Raw genomic sequence first — 14,207 nt, 5'->3', positions numbered from 1 at the left:
AAAGTCTGTTATTACAAATAAACAGTTTAGTCTTCATTTATTTCTTTAATAACAAAATTTCAGATCAGAGACCTATTTTTGCAAATGAGACTGAAAAATCTAAGGACCCAGGAAAGAGACTCTGGCTTAGATCTTCTGTGCCACTGTTTTATGGTGCAAGGTGGAAAATCCAAACCTGTGAGAGGAGAGAAGTACATGAGGAGGAGGATGGGAAAGATGAGGAGGATACAGGAGGAGAGAAAAGGAGGAGGAGGAGGAGGGAGAAGAAGAAGAAGAAGAAGAAGAAGAAGAAGAAGAAGAAGAAGAAGAAGGAGAAGGAGAAGGAGAAGGAGAAGGAGAAGGAGAAGGAGAAGGAGAAGGAGAAGGAGAAGGAGAAGGAGAAGGAGAAGGAGAAGGAGAAGGAGAAAGGAAAGGAGGATAGAGAAACCTTTCGTTTTTTCTTCACCAAACATTCATCTTCTCTTTCATCAAATGCACAGTTCTGGATGCTAAAACTACATATGTTGTCAACTTATGGGTTGTTACCCTTTTGAGGATAGAACAGCCCTTTCATATGGTGTTGCCTAAGACTATCAGAAAATACAGGTATTTATATTAGAATGCATGATAGTACTAAAATTACAGTTGTGATGCAGCAACAAAATTAATGTTACGGTTGGGGGTCACCACGACATGAGGAACTGTATTAAAGGGCCACAGAATTAGGAAGACTGAGGATCACTGCATCCTGCTTCATGTGTGTGTTGGTCACAGGAAGACCTCAGTTGTTGGTTTCCACCTTCTACTTGCTAGAGGCAGAGTCTCTTTGTCCCAAGCTTTCTACTTAAATGCTGGCTGGCCCCTGAGTGTCCAGTGATTTTTTCCAGTTTCACCTCTCATCTCCCCAGAGAGACATGCTAGAATTACAGACATAAGATGCTACTGTGCCTGGCTTTTACATGGTGTCTAAGTTACTTTTCTTTTGCTGTGAATAGACACCATGACCAAGGCAACTTATAAAAGAAAATGTTTAGTTGGGAGCTTAGATTTTCAAAGGGAGAGTGTTGGGGAGCATGATCGCAGACAGGCAGGCATGGTGCTGGAACAGTAGCAGAGAGCTTCAGTCTTGATCCAGAAGGAGGCAAAGAGAGCAAGACTGGGTCTGGCATGGGCTTTTAAAACCTTAAATCCCACCCCCAGTGACAAACCTCCTCCAATAAGGCCACACCTCCTAATCCTGCCCAAAGCACTTCCAGCAACTAGAGACCTAGCCTTTAGGGGTCATTCTCATTCAAAACAGGACTCAGGTTGTCAGGTTTATGCTTCCAGGACTTTACTCACTGAGCCATTTCCTCCCACACCCAGGGTTATTTATTCACAAAGGATACTTCTAGGTATGTCTGAGGAGATGAAAGAGCAACTGGGGAGCAGACATACCCTGAATATGGGAGGCTCTATCTGATAAGATAGAAGACTGACAGGGATAAAAGAGAAAAGAGACAGACAGACAGATAGACAGCACAGGAGTGCTCTCTCATTGCTCTCTTTTGTCCTGACTCTTCCACTCTGCCACTCCCTCCTTACCCTGATAGACTGACATCCCTAAAACCATGGAAACCAACCCTTCTTCTTAAGCTGCTCGTGTCAAGTATTTCTCCTTAACAGCTTAAAAGTCCTGGGAAAACCCATGAAGAAAGACCACTGAATTAAATAATTCCTTTATAAGAAGATACTTGAGCTGGAGCAGAAGGTAAAGCACCCAGCTAAGGGTCCAGCAGGTGCAAGTGTCCTGAGGTAGAAAACAGCTTGGTGGCTTCTCCAATGAGAGAAAGCTAGTCTGTTCAGACTGCCCCAAGGCCAGAAAAGAGGGGTATGGTTTGAAGACCTACAGCTCTAACTCTTGAGTTACAGTGGAATTTGGGGTCGTTCTAAGTGTAGGAGGAAAGCATTAAGCAGGACATTCTCTTGATGTCTGCAGTATTTAAGATCATTCTAGCTCCTCGGTGGAGAACTGACAAGCTAGGTACACTAAGTTTAAGGAAGTCATCTATAAGCTGGGGGCTCCCGGCCAGTGCTCTAGGGGAGGGACTAGGGAGGTGGGTGAGTTGTAGCTGTCTTTTGGCAGTGAGCTGACAGGGATTTCCAGCAGACTACATGTAGAGTGCTCAGTTAAAACTGCAGCAAGACAACCTCTAGGTTTTCGACCAAAGTCCTGAAGTATTGAAGCTGTGTAGCGATGAGTCAACCCAGATCCCTGAAGTTATCCATTTCTCATGAGAGGCAGATGTCTTCCTGCCCTGCTGAGAACTTTTCCTCATTAACGTGTGTTACTCTATTGTTCTGTCTTCAGGAAATGGGAGAAAAGGAAGGAGGCGGGCTCAAACACAAATGAGTGCCACGGTAGCATCTATCTTAGTGTCCAGTCCATTAATTTAGCATTTTTCAAAAGTATGTGTATGCATGCCCCAAAGTATGTATGAATGTATATCCTGTGCAGGTGCCCTCAGAGTTCAGTAGAGAGCATCAGATGCTGTTGGCTCTGGAGTTGCAGATGTTTGTGAGCCACCCAATGTGAGTGCTGGGAACTGAGCTCGGGTCCTCTGCAAGAGCAGCTCTTAACTATTGAGCTGATTTTCCAGCACCCAAGTCCCTTAATTTAAGGAGGACAGGGAGTCCTGTTAGTGGCCTTATAGCCCACTGCTAACTTTAGCCTGCAGCTCACTTCCTGGATCTGGAATTATGACTTCACCAAGATTATGTGTCTATGCTCCAAGAGCACATGCTAAGAGACAGGGCTCCAAGAGAAGGGTCTGCTCTGAGGTCAAGGGTGTTAGAGGCCACAGGATAACAGCCTGGCCCCCTTGGCTGCCTGCCTTCTGCCACCAGAGCAAACCAAGCTCCAGAAGCCAGGGCTGGAAGCTGGGTGACCACTCTGGCTTGGATAGAGAGCACAGCGGAGTGTAGCTGTCCTGCAGGCAGCTCCAGAGTTGTCTTCAGACAAGAGACTAATGTCAGGGATGTGGTTGAGATTATAGGTGTATCTGACAGAAGTCATATCTGGAATTAGGAAAATAGATCTTATAATGTCAGCTGTTCTTAGCGCGGTCCCCTGGCTGAAGATGTCAGGAGGACCTCTAAGGTGTTTTCCCCATGCTGCATGGGCTGTCCTCTCTTCTTGTTTGGAAGTAAAGCAAAATATCCATCAGTGTGGATCTCAGCATAGAACAGTCTCATCAGGTATAGTTCAAACAATCGAATCAAAGAGGTGTGGGTGGGGCTCGGGGAACTAATGTGGAATAGGAAGAACCATCCAAGGTCAGCCACGAGGGCAAGCTTTTCTGCATCCGGAGGGCAAAGGAGACAGAGCTTGCCTGTACCAGGTCACAGCTGGAACTACAGATTAGGCATCGCCGTCACGCTGAATCACACAGGAAAGAGTTTCTGCCAGGGACATGGCCCAGCAGTGGGAGAGATCATGGAAGGGACACTCATCCCTTCTCCTGGCCCAGGGATGTTGGCCCAGCAGTGGGAGATAGCACGGAAGGGGAAGGGATATTCATCCCTTCTTCTGTCACCTCCCACGGGAAGCAGGGTGAGTCAGGAGCAGCAGGAAGAATTACCAGCACAGGGGGGAGGTCATTGCCTCCAGTCATAGGACTAGCATTGTTTCTAAAAGTACACACACACCACACACACACACACACACACACACACACACACACACACACACACACACACACGCATATGAGTTAGTCCCTACAGAGATCAATTTTGTTTGCTTTAATATTATTCTGGAAGTAATGTATATACTTAAGGCATAGTTACAGTTTTGATTCTGTGTTCTATCAGTTTAAAAAGAAGGCAGACAACACAAAATTTGCATACTTATTGTCATGCGTTGCTTAATGTTGTTCCTGTCAGTAACTGGCCATAAATGTAACAGAGGTCTGCCTCATAAGATGACAGCGTCTAGCAGTTATATTGTCCTCTTAGTTTGTGTAAATAGTCTCTGAGGTTTGCACAGTGACCATCATCTGTATCCTTTTCCTTAAATGACAGGTGACTGGACTTGTAATCTGTGTGTGCTGTGTGTGCATTACTGATCCAGTATGCTGTACCTGTGTGTGCATTACTGTTCCAGTGTGCTGTAGCTGTGTGTGCCTTACTGATCCAGTATGCTATGCCTATGTGTGCATTACTGTTCCAGTGTGCTGTAGCTGTGTGTGCATTACTCTTCCAGTATACTGTAGATGTGTGTGTATTACTGATCCAGTATGCTGTACCTGTGTGTGCATTATTGATCCAGTATGCTGTACCAGTGTGTGTGCATTGCTGTTCTAGTATACTGTATCTAGTGAGAGTATTGGGATAATTTGTAAAACTATAGGCTCTTTCTTAGCCTCCTCAGAGGGTTAGCACAAGAATTAAATGTTTGTATGTAGGGCCCTTAGAACTGTGCCTTACAAGAAGTTAGTAGGAAATGAGAGAGAAAGAGAGAGAGAGAGAAAGAGAGAGAGAGAGAGAGAGAGAGAGAGAGAGAACAGTATGAAACACACCTCCTACAAAAGTTTTGCAAGTCTGAAATCCAATACAGGAATGGGAGTTGAAGGATTTCCCTTCTCCCATGATACTTAGCTCTCACTGGGTGACCACTTCCCACTTTTCAGATCACCAGCTGAGGAGACAAAATTGGCTGTGAGCAGCCATCCCCTTTTGTGCCCTATTCCAAATTACTGCCCTCATCTGCAAAATGATACCAGTTTACAGCACCTTGCCCAACTCTATTATTGGCTGTTTATGGCTTTTCCCCCATTTAAGCCAACAATGAGATGAAGAATGATTTTTATAGCAGGTTTATTGAGATCTAACTTATAGATCATAAGATTCATCCATATAAAGCGTATAGTTCAACAATCTTTAATGTATTCTAAGCAATATAACCATCATCACCTGATATTAGAACATTTTGTTGTTTCCAAAAGAAACCTGTAACCATCACAGTTGGTCCAATCCCCACCCCTGCCAGATCCAAACAATCTTCAGTCTGCACTCTGTGTATCTCTCCTTTCTGGGTTTATCAGGTTAGTTGGATCCTACAGTGTGCGGGCCTCTGTATGCGTCCTACTTCATATTACAAAAAATAAGTGGCTCACCAATTCTGTGCACTCAGAATTTACTGCTGAGCATCCCATATTATAGATCAGCCACTTTATTATTTATTTATTTATTTATTTATTTAGTTAGTTAGTTAGTTAGTTAGTTAGTTAGTTAGTTATTGCCAAGTCCTCTAGCCCAGGCTGGCCTCAAACTCCCTATATAGCTGCATATTCCCTGGAACTTCTAGTGCTTCTGCTTCTACCTCCCTGGGGTTCTGGGATTTGAGGACATGACTATTACTTCCCATTATGGCACTGATGGTTGAACCTAGGACTTCATGTACACTAGGGAAACTCTGTACTCACTCAGCTACATCCCTAGCCCAAGCCACATGCTGCTTCTCCCTCAAGTAACGATGGACGTTTGGGCAGTTCCCAAGATAAATCATCTTTATGAGTTAATCTTTGCACACGCCTAATTTAGTTCCTTCAGATTCAATCCTGGGCTTTGAAATAGTAGATCAAAGATCATGAGCCCAATTTCTAGGCTCCTGAATACAAAGCATGCTTCATCTAATCCTTGTCACCTGAAGAGTCCGTTGTCGTCTGAAGAATCGCTGCTAGGCAGCCAAGGAACTACAAGATGTTGTGCCCCTCCTTATATGTGCCCCTCCTGGAGATGTTTGTAATGCAGACCTCTCAGGAGTCTGCCCTGCTTGGGATGCCGTGGGTTGTGATGGACAGTAACATGTCTAACAGGAATAAATAGAATGGATGTGTGCAGACCCCTATTTTCAGTAAAGGCTTGTAGTTTGGGGTTAGTGAAAATGTTCAGAGAATTCTAAGTAGCCAAGAGACTCTTTGAACACTCCTTCTGTCTCTCTGTTTCTGTGTCTGTCTGTGTCTCTGTCTCTATCTCTGTGTCTGTCTGTCTGTCTGTCTGTCTGTCTGTCTGTCTGTCTCTCTCTCTCTCTCTCTCTCTCTCTCTCTCTCTCTCTCTCTCTCTCTCTCTCTCTCTCTTGTCTCACTGTAGCTCTGGCTGGCCTGCAAATACAGTACAGCTTTGTAGAGCAAGCTGACCTGGAACTCATAGAGATTCACCGGCCTCTACCTCCTGACTGTTGGGATCAACGTCCTTTGCCAACATGCCCTGTGGCACCTTTTTGTTTTATTGAATGCATGTTTCCACTCTCAGAGTCCCCGAGGTGGGTTAGTACCCACAAGAATCCCTTCTTACGACAGTGCGATTTGACCCACAGAGGACGCACGAAGTATCATTAGACTCCCAATCGTCGTATCTGCAAATATGTTATGGTGGAACTGACTTTTTCCCACCTCAGGAAATTTGAAGATGAGGGTAAATTTGTTTTCCACATGCTGTGGGGTTTTTTTTGTTTTTGTTTGTTTGTTTGTTTGTTTGTTATCTGCCATAGCTGTTAAGCTCTTGTGGGAGCCTCCTGGGTACAGTCTCCTCACACTTTTTCTTCATTACATGAGAGGATCCTGTGGGGAAGGCAGCTGGTGGATGAACACCAAACCCAAGGAGCAGTCTCTGGGAGTCCTGCAGTGTTTACAAATATCGTGGTCTCTGCAGCAACCAATGAGCCATAGATAAGAGCCGCCTCCTTGACAGCTGGCTAGAATCTTTCCCAAGCCTGAAAAACATTCCCGGGCCCATGGTGACCGGCATGGCTGCTGTGTCTCCTTGCCCCTGACCTCTACTCTTCCCCTACAGGCCTTTTTGGTCTCAGACAAACAGGTCTGACGGGCATGCCCCCTGACACCCGGCTCTCTTGCTAGGAAGACCACTCACGGCTCTGCCTGGCTCCGGGTGCCCTCATCATGGGAACATCAGCATGTCATGCTTGACTTTCAAGACTCATGGGATAGACTGCATCCCGTGTCTGGCTCATTTGGGTCCGGTGAGGGGGAGGTGTGCATGCAGGTGCATGTGTGTGGGGGGGTGTGCACATGCACCTGTGTAGCTAGTGTCTCCCACTAGCTTGGAAATTACCAATTAAGCCAGTTGAGTGCCAGAGACCTGCCTGTTTGTACTGCCCCAGCATAAGGATTTCAAGTAGGAACTCCCACACGAGTCTTTTTTTTTTTTTTTTTTTTAATGTGGGTCCCAGGGCTCAAACACAGATCGCCATACTTACAAAACAAGGACTTTCCCAACAACTGTCCCCCTGACCCTAGGACATCTAGTTTTAACCTATAACCTCACCATAGATGCTATCGGGCCCATTTTAACGATGAGACAGTTGAGACAGTTATGCTAAAAATGTATAAAAGAAACTTTAAATGAAATACAAACCCTTGAGGCTGGGACTCGGGTAGATGTTGGCCTACCACGCCCAAGGCTACGGGTTCAATCCGTAGTACTGCAGAAAGTTAAAACAAAACAAAAGAAAATATCAGACAAACATATGAGTAAATACACTTCTAATCAAGACACTTAAAAACACATCCATTTCTAAGAGTAAAAGAAGGCGGATTTCCTGCTATACGCTGGTGTCTGAGCTGGGTGCAGTGTGCACTGTGGTGACCACACCCCGTACAACAAATGCTGCGGGTCTCCCTGCTTTGCAAGGTAGCATCAAAGCAAACATCCCGCAGCAGAAGAAAGGTCATTGATTAGGAAACTCGAGAAATGTTGGTTACATCTTCTTACAGTGGACTCCTGCTTGTACATCTTCTGGGAGACTCCAATATACACATCAGCCTTGTAAAGACGCTGAGAACAGAAAACCAAACTGTGTGTGTGTGTGTGTGTGTGTGTGTGTGTGTGTGTGTGTGTGTATGTGTGATATTGCTTAGCATGTTAAAGGCCTATTTTTTAATATCCACAGACAAAATGAATTGCATACTAGCCATGCTTTTTGGCTTAAAATTTTTTTTAAAGGAAAATGAGTGAGGTACATACATATACGATGAGTTATCTGTTTATTTAGTAGAAAATTGATCACCCTCTAGCCTCTGCCACTGAGATTCTCTCTAAAGAAGTGAGTATGGATTTTAAATTCTCAGATAATGTATGTGTGTGTGGTGGTGGTCTATGCGCATGTGCATGTTTAAGTATGTGTGTGCCTTTCAGTTCTGGAGAACACTCATGTATAGTGTTCTTATTTTGAAAATGGATATTAAAAATCATGCCATCACTGCAAAAGAGCTGCATCACTTGTTTTCAAATCTGAAAGCCATTCTGTGATGTGGATGTGTCAGGTCCATTTATCTAATACTGTACTGACAGGCATATAGAGTATTCTTAACTTTTCACTCCTACACACAGAGCTGCAGTGAGTGAGGCCTTTCTGCATTTGTCTTAGTTACCATGATGTGTCTTCTATCAGCCCTTAATTGAAAGCATGGGCAAGGACTAGGGCTTAGTGGAAGAGTCCCTACCTCAAATACTCAAGGCCCTGATACCATAATACAAGCAAAACACAAAGACAAAAACAAAACAGAGGTATAAGGACATGATATGGCTCTACAAAGCCAGGCACAGCCCATGTTTATGTCTGCTAATGACTGTTTTAATCCAGGAGAAAGAAGAAATCTGGGGAGTCATAGACCAGACCTAAGTCCTGGAAAAATGTTGTCAATGATTTCTTAGAACAGTGAGAAAAGGAATGTATAATGTAAGTTCCTTTTTTAAAAACCCTGACTCTTGGAAGAAATACAGCTCTTCAGATGAATGACTGTGTGCACGTGTTCCTCTGCTTACTACACTGAAACAGAAGGCATGGAGCCCTGGGAAGCCAACTTCCCACATAAATATCCTTTCTCTTACATGAACACTTGAAGCAAGCTGCTCGGTTCACCCAGGGTCAGAAGCCTTGGTCTTGCTTCTTTATCCTCTTGTACTGCATTTAATTTCTGCCAAATAACATTTAGTTGTCAGGCTTTAAGAGTCACTCCTGAATAAGCTGTCTTGAACATATTTCTTCTACTTTTTGTGTACTGGATATAAACAAATAATATGAGTCACTTTTTGTGTGTATTGGGGATATTTATATAGTTCTTTGAGGAGTTCATACAAAGTGTTTTGCTTATATTCATTTCTTCCCAACTCCTCTCAAATCCACCCCCCTTCCCTACACACCCAACTTTAGGTCACATTCCCTAAACCCATGTAGGCCTATCTGTGCTGCTCAAATGTTCTCCAATGTGTGGCCTTTCTCTGGAGCATGGCCAACTTACCAGTGGCTACCCTCTTAACATTGGCTCTCTCTTTCCCAGCCGCTGGCAGTCGCCATGCCTACCTCCCCTTTCCATGCAGGGACTACATCTGGCTTGGCTCTTGGGTATATTTCATGAATCCTTAAGTCCATGTGTGAAATGGTTGTCCCGCTATCCCTGAAGACATAAAGTCCAAAGATAGATTGAAGCTCTGAGTAAAACTGTAACTATCTGATTCTTTAAAATTTTCTACCAAGGGCTGGAGAGATGGCTCAATGGTTAAGAGCACTGACTGCTCTTCCAGAGGTTCAAAGCCACATGGTGGCTCACAATCACCTGTAATGAGATCTGATGCCCTCTTCTGGTGTGTCTGAAGACAGCTACAGTGTACTTATATAGTCAATCAATCAAGCAATTATCAATCTTTAAAAAATTTTCTACTAGTTCCTTAAGAATTTTGTACAATGCTATTTGATCCTATTCACCCCTCCCCCTTCCATCTATGATAACCCCCAATTTCCTACCTTACTTGGGTAGCCTGTGTCCTTTAAGAATATATCAATACCAGTTTGTGCTATTCAAATATTCTTGGTGGTGTGGTCTTCCACTAGAATGTGGTCTACTTACTGGGGACTACATGCATGCTTAGAGAAAACTGTCTCTCCTCCCAGCAGCTAACCATTACCAATAGCTCTATGTCTAGGTGTGAACTTTGTCCCCACCTCCCCTCTCTGTGCTGGGATTTGATCTATCCTGAGCTTGCACTGGTCCTGCCCTTGTAGTCACAACCATGCGAGGTCATGTGTGTAGCAGCCCTGTTGTGTCTGGAACACACTCTTTCCTCATAGCCATCCGATGCCTCTGGCTCTTAAACTCTTTCTGACCCCCTTTTCTGCTGTGATCTCTGAACCTCAGGACAGAGGTACAATGTAGGTTTTTTTTTTGTTTTTTGTTTGTTTGTTTGTTTTTTACTCAATGAAACAAAAACTTTTCTTTTGACTAGGTCAAACTCTATTGTGAAATGATGGAAATTAATCTTTTGTTATTTTGGTAAGTAGCCTTGAAAATTTTTCTTGAGAGTAATTTCCAATAGGATCAATAATGTAGGCGCAAGTGTGTTTTGTCCTATCTGCAGCCCCTTTGGTGCAGTGTAGAGCAATGGATTACAGCCACTATAGAAGCCATTAATCTGATTCAGGTACTTTCCATACAGCAGCTTTGTATGCCCATAGCCATCCGTATGGTGGGCACCTCTGTTAATCCCACTCTCCACCATGGGACACTGACAGACTGGACAGTGAAATAAACTTCCTTAAGGCCTCCAATGAAAATGTGATCGAGCTAGAATTTGGAGCCATCATTTAAAAACTGCATCCAAATCTAAGTTGACTTCCTTCTCTGAACTCGGTTTGAAATTCTTTTTAACCCATAAAACATAGCTACTATAGGCAGGTTTGGTCACCTGTGAAATGCCCTAGATTGTCCATACATAACCTTCGTCTGTGTCTGTGTGTGTGGGTGCGAGCATGTGCACATGTGTGTTCATGTGAAGGGGGAACCTTCTGTTTCCTGCATCCCAGCAGCCCCACCTCAAAGCTGTCATCTCTCTCCAGGCCAGAGCAAAGTATCAAAAGGGCAGGACAAAGGAAAGAGACCTGTCTACTCACCTATCCAGGACAGAAGTGATGCCACCTGGAGTGACATCTAATCATAGCTCTGTGTCCTGATTTGAGGCCAGTTTGTGATAAGTAACTATTTCACTATGTGTCACTACAAATGTGAGGCAGAATTTATGTTTCGCTCTTTCTATAGATATAAGCCACCCCAGGGACTGGTCTGTAATATGCAGAAATGGTCTGGTTGGGGAAGAACATATGGTGACAAGTTCCTCATTATTACTTTGTGCCAATAGGCTGGAGGTGAACTTAGGTAAAGCCTAAGTGGCAGGGTACTTAGATGCCTGAAAAGCAGGACCTGGACCAGAGATGCAGGCTGAATTCAAGTCTAGCCCTGTGGACAATCTGGTCACCCACATTTGCTCAGAGGCTGTGTAAGCTCCTTTGCTACTGGGACATCTCAGAAACCTTAAATACAGGGGACTGACGGTGACTGAGCAGCTAATGGTGCCAAGAATAGTTAGATGCTCATATTCCTTCAGAGCAGGATCCAGACTGCTGGCCCCAGCTCACCTGCCAGGCTCATATGAGGAAAGTGCCAAAACTGGGAGTCCATGCAGGCCTGGCAGTCTCTCACTTCTGCATGCGGTCTCAGCACGTGCTCTGAGTCCTCAAACATGCCAGATGCAGAAGACAGAGATGAAAGGCAGCCCTGATTGCCAGGTTCACCTCCTGCCAGGGTAGGATGTAATCACAGGGATAAGAAGGGAGCCCGTGATCAGCTGATATCACACTTGTTCTTGGCAGAACTTTTGGGGACATGTGGGGGTGGAGCGGAGGAGGGGGAAGTGGTGGCTTAGGTGCAAGAGGCCTTCTGTAATCCCACATGTCTCCTGTTTGAACATGAGGACATTCCTGCTCCTAAGTATTTAGTGGCCTCTGAGATGCAATGCTGGTCATTGCTGTGCATACTGCAGACACAGTTACAACAGTCACTTTCCCTGCTGCCCTGGACCTTAATCTTCATTCCTCCTGTGAAGCTGGCTGGAGACTTTTGTGTCATCCAGGGCTCTGGATCTGATGTCTCTCGTGGTCTAACAGGTAAACCATCATAACGTTTCTGACAGTTATTTTATTTTATTGCCTGCTGTTTATCAATGCTATTAATATCTTAGATTTAAGAGAAACTGAGCACGAATCAAATGGCTTTATATTCATAATGGTGCTCCTCTGGATCTTCTCTCCCCCTCTCCCTCTCCCCCTCCTTCCTTTCCCCCTCTCTTTCTGTCTCTCTATTTCTGCCTCTATCTTTGTTCTTATAGAGAAGAAAATTCATGAATGGATATATAGCTTTGCATAAACTTTTCTTTCATTCCAACTAAATGTCAAAGGACTGAAATGGGACTCAGCAGGCCGGCAGCTTCAGATTCTTTCATTGGCTCTCTCTATTGGGTCAAGGTCTCACAGGGTCCAGACTGGCCTCAAACTGGCTGGGTAACAGAGGGTCTTCCATCTCCAAAGTGCTAGGGTCATAGTTGTGCATCAGTAGCCTGCTTTATTCCGTGCTGGAGATCGACCCAGGGCTTCTTGTACCTTAGGCGCCATCCCTCTGATTAGCTTTTATATGCAACAAAAATGTATTAGGTGAAGAAATACTCTTGCTTTTTTTTTTTATTTTTAGAAAATATATAATTTCCCTTCCTTCCTTTCCTCCTCCTCCTCCTCTTTCTCCTCCTCCTCCACCTCCTCCTCCTCCTCCTCTTCTTCCCTCTCACACTAATTTAATATTGAAGGAACCCAGTGCTCTGCAGCTGCTGTCACAGCCTGCCATAAATCTTGGGGCAAGCTCCACACACAGTGAACTCTGCTGCTCTCCTCTTTGTCCAAGGGCTCCTCATTTTGTCGGAGGGGGGGAGTGGGGTGGGGGGGATGGGCTGACTGGAGCTGCCTCATTGAGAAGTAGACCAGCCCTGCGTGGCTCCTAGACACCCATTGTCTTAACTCCTCTGGGACAGGCTCAGCTTTGATTCTCACTTACTAGAAGCGCCAGCTAGCCCTTGCCTCTTGCTTTTCTCCTTGAGACTATAGCTTTCACGGAGCAGTTTTCGTTAAGCTGGGCTGGACAGTCCACGAAGAAGAGAAATTGAGTTCTTGAGAGCTTTTCAATACCAATGTCAGAGTTGTTGAGAAAATTCTTACTTGCTCTTGACAGTGACGTGGAGGGTGGGGCAGCAAATGGGAGTAGATTTTTGTCTGTGTGTGTTGCCAGGGATAGGTCACAGGGTTTTACACATGCTAGGCAAATGCTCTACCATGAAGCCATGTCCTCAGCCCCCAACTCCTCCAGCCTGCTCCCTGCCCCCACTATCCCAAGGGCAGAAGCAATCGTGGTTTTGTTCTTTATTCAACATAAAAGTTAGCCAACAACTTTTCTTGCCAGGCCCGGTGCTGTGGGCTACCTATGACAGAGCTTCCACCCTCAGAGACACTTGGCTGTGGTGAGGAAAACAGACAGTAGACCTGTATTTCAGCAAGAAAGCAGACACATTACACAAATGTGAACTAGGGAGTAATAACAAGGCTACCGGTAGATACTTACACACCACAGGCAGATACCATGGCTGTAGGTAGTGCCTGGGGCCTCTATGAGTGAGGGGACCCCAGATCCTCTCTCAGGAGTTGTACTTCCGTGGGGAGAGGAGGTGGCGATGCCAGGCAGGGAAGCTTCCCAAGGGCTAGAGCGCCAAAGCAAATGCTTGAGAGGTCATCAGACTCTGGCTGCGTGAGACACGAGTGTAACCTGCTCTGACAGACAGAAGCTGCCCTGTGACACACAAAGAATCAAGGTGTTTCGGACAAAGGGAGAACCAAATGCAGAGGTTCTACAGGATGCACCACCACGGTGGTGTGGCTATACCCAGTGCTGTGAACTTCAGGCAACACGCGGTGCATGGGTTCTTCAAGGTTTATATTGAGATAAAACTTAAATATCGCTTGTATAGTTATTTTTTCCTTGTGGTTGTGTTCAAAATAACGGATGAGAAGCAACTTGAGTAGGGAACGGTTCGTCTTGCTCACAGTTTGAAGGGATATCAACCGTCAAGGCAGTGAAGGTGTGGCTGCAGAACTGGGAAGCATCTGCTTGGGTTGACTGCATCGCAAGGTAGGTGAGGCTATAAACTCAGTGACATATTTCCCCAGCAAGGATCCACGTAAAGGTTCCAGAACCTCCACAAACACTGCTATAATCCGGGACCAAGTGCTCAAACCCATTCACCTCTCTGGGACATTTCTTACTTAAACCACCGCAGTATTGTTGTATTTCACATCTTCC

At 45.0% G+C, this 14,207-nt stretch overlaps 1 protein-coding gene across 2 annotated transcripts in view; it reads left to right on the top strand.

Moving 5' to 3' along the window:
* The window catches only part of Frmd4b (FERM domain containing 4B), a 319,697-nt gene that overhangs the window by 27,045 nt on the left and 278,445 nt on the right, over window positions 1-14,207 (top strand). The window contains exon 1 of one of the 2 annotated variants that reach the window (XM_031382704.1): window positions 11,861-11,974. The exons of the other annotated variant lie outside the window; for it this stretch is intronic. The gene's annotated coding sequence lies outside the window, so the exon portion shown is untranslated. Of the gene's footprint in view, window positions 1-11,860; window positions 11,975-14,207 lie in introns of those variants that run through there. 2 annotated transcript variants of the gene reach the window in all.

Source organism: Mastomys coucha, unplaced genomic scaffold, assembly GCF_008632895.1.
Source record: "Mastomys coucha isolate ucsf_1 unplaced genomic scaffold, UCSF_Mcou_1 pScaffold20, whole genome shotgun sequence".
Taxonomy (NCBI): Eukaryota; Metazoa; Chordata; class Mammalia; order Rodentia; family Muridae; genus Mastomys; species Mastomys coucha.
The sequence above is the reverse complement of the archived record's forward strand: the minus strand, read 5'-3'. Positions and strand labels throughout refer to the sequence as shown.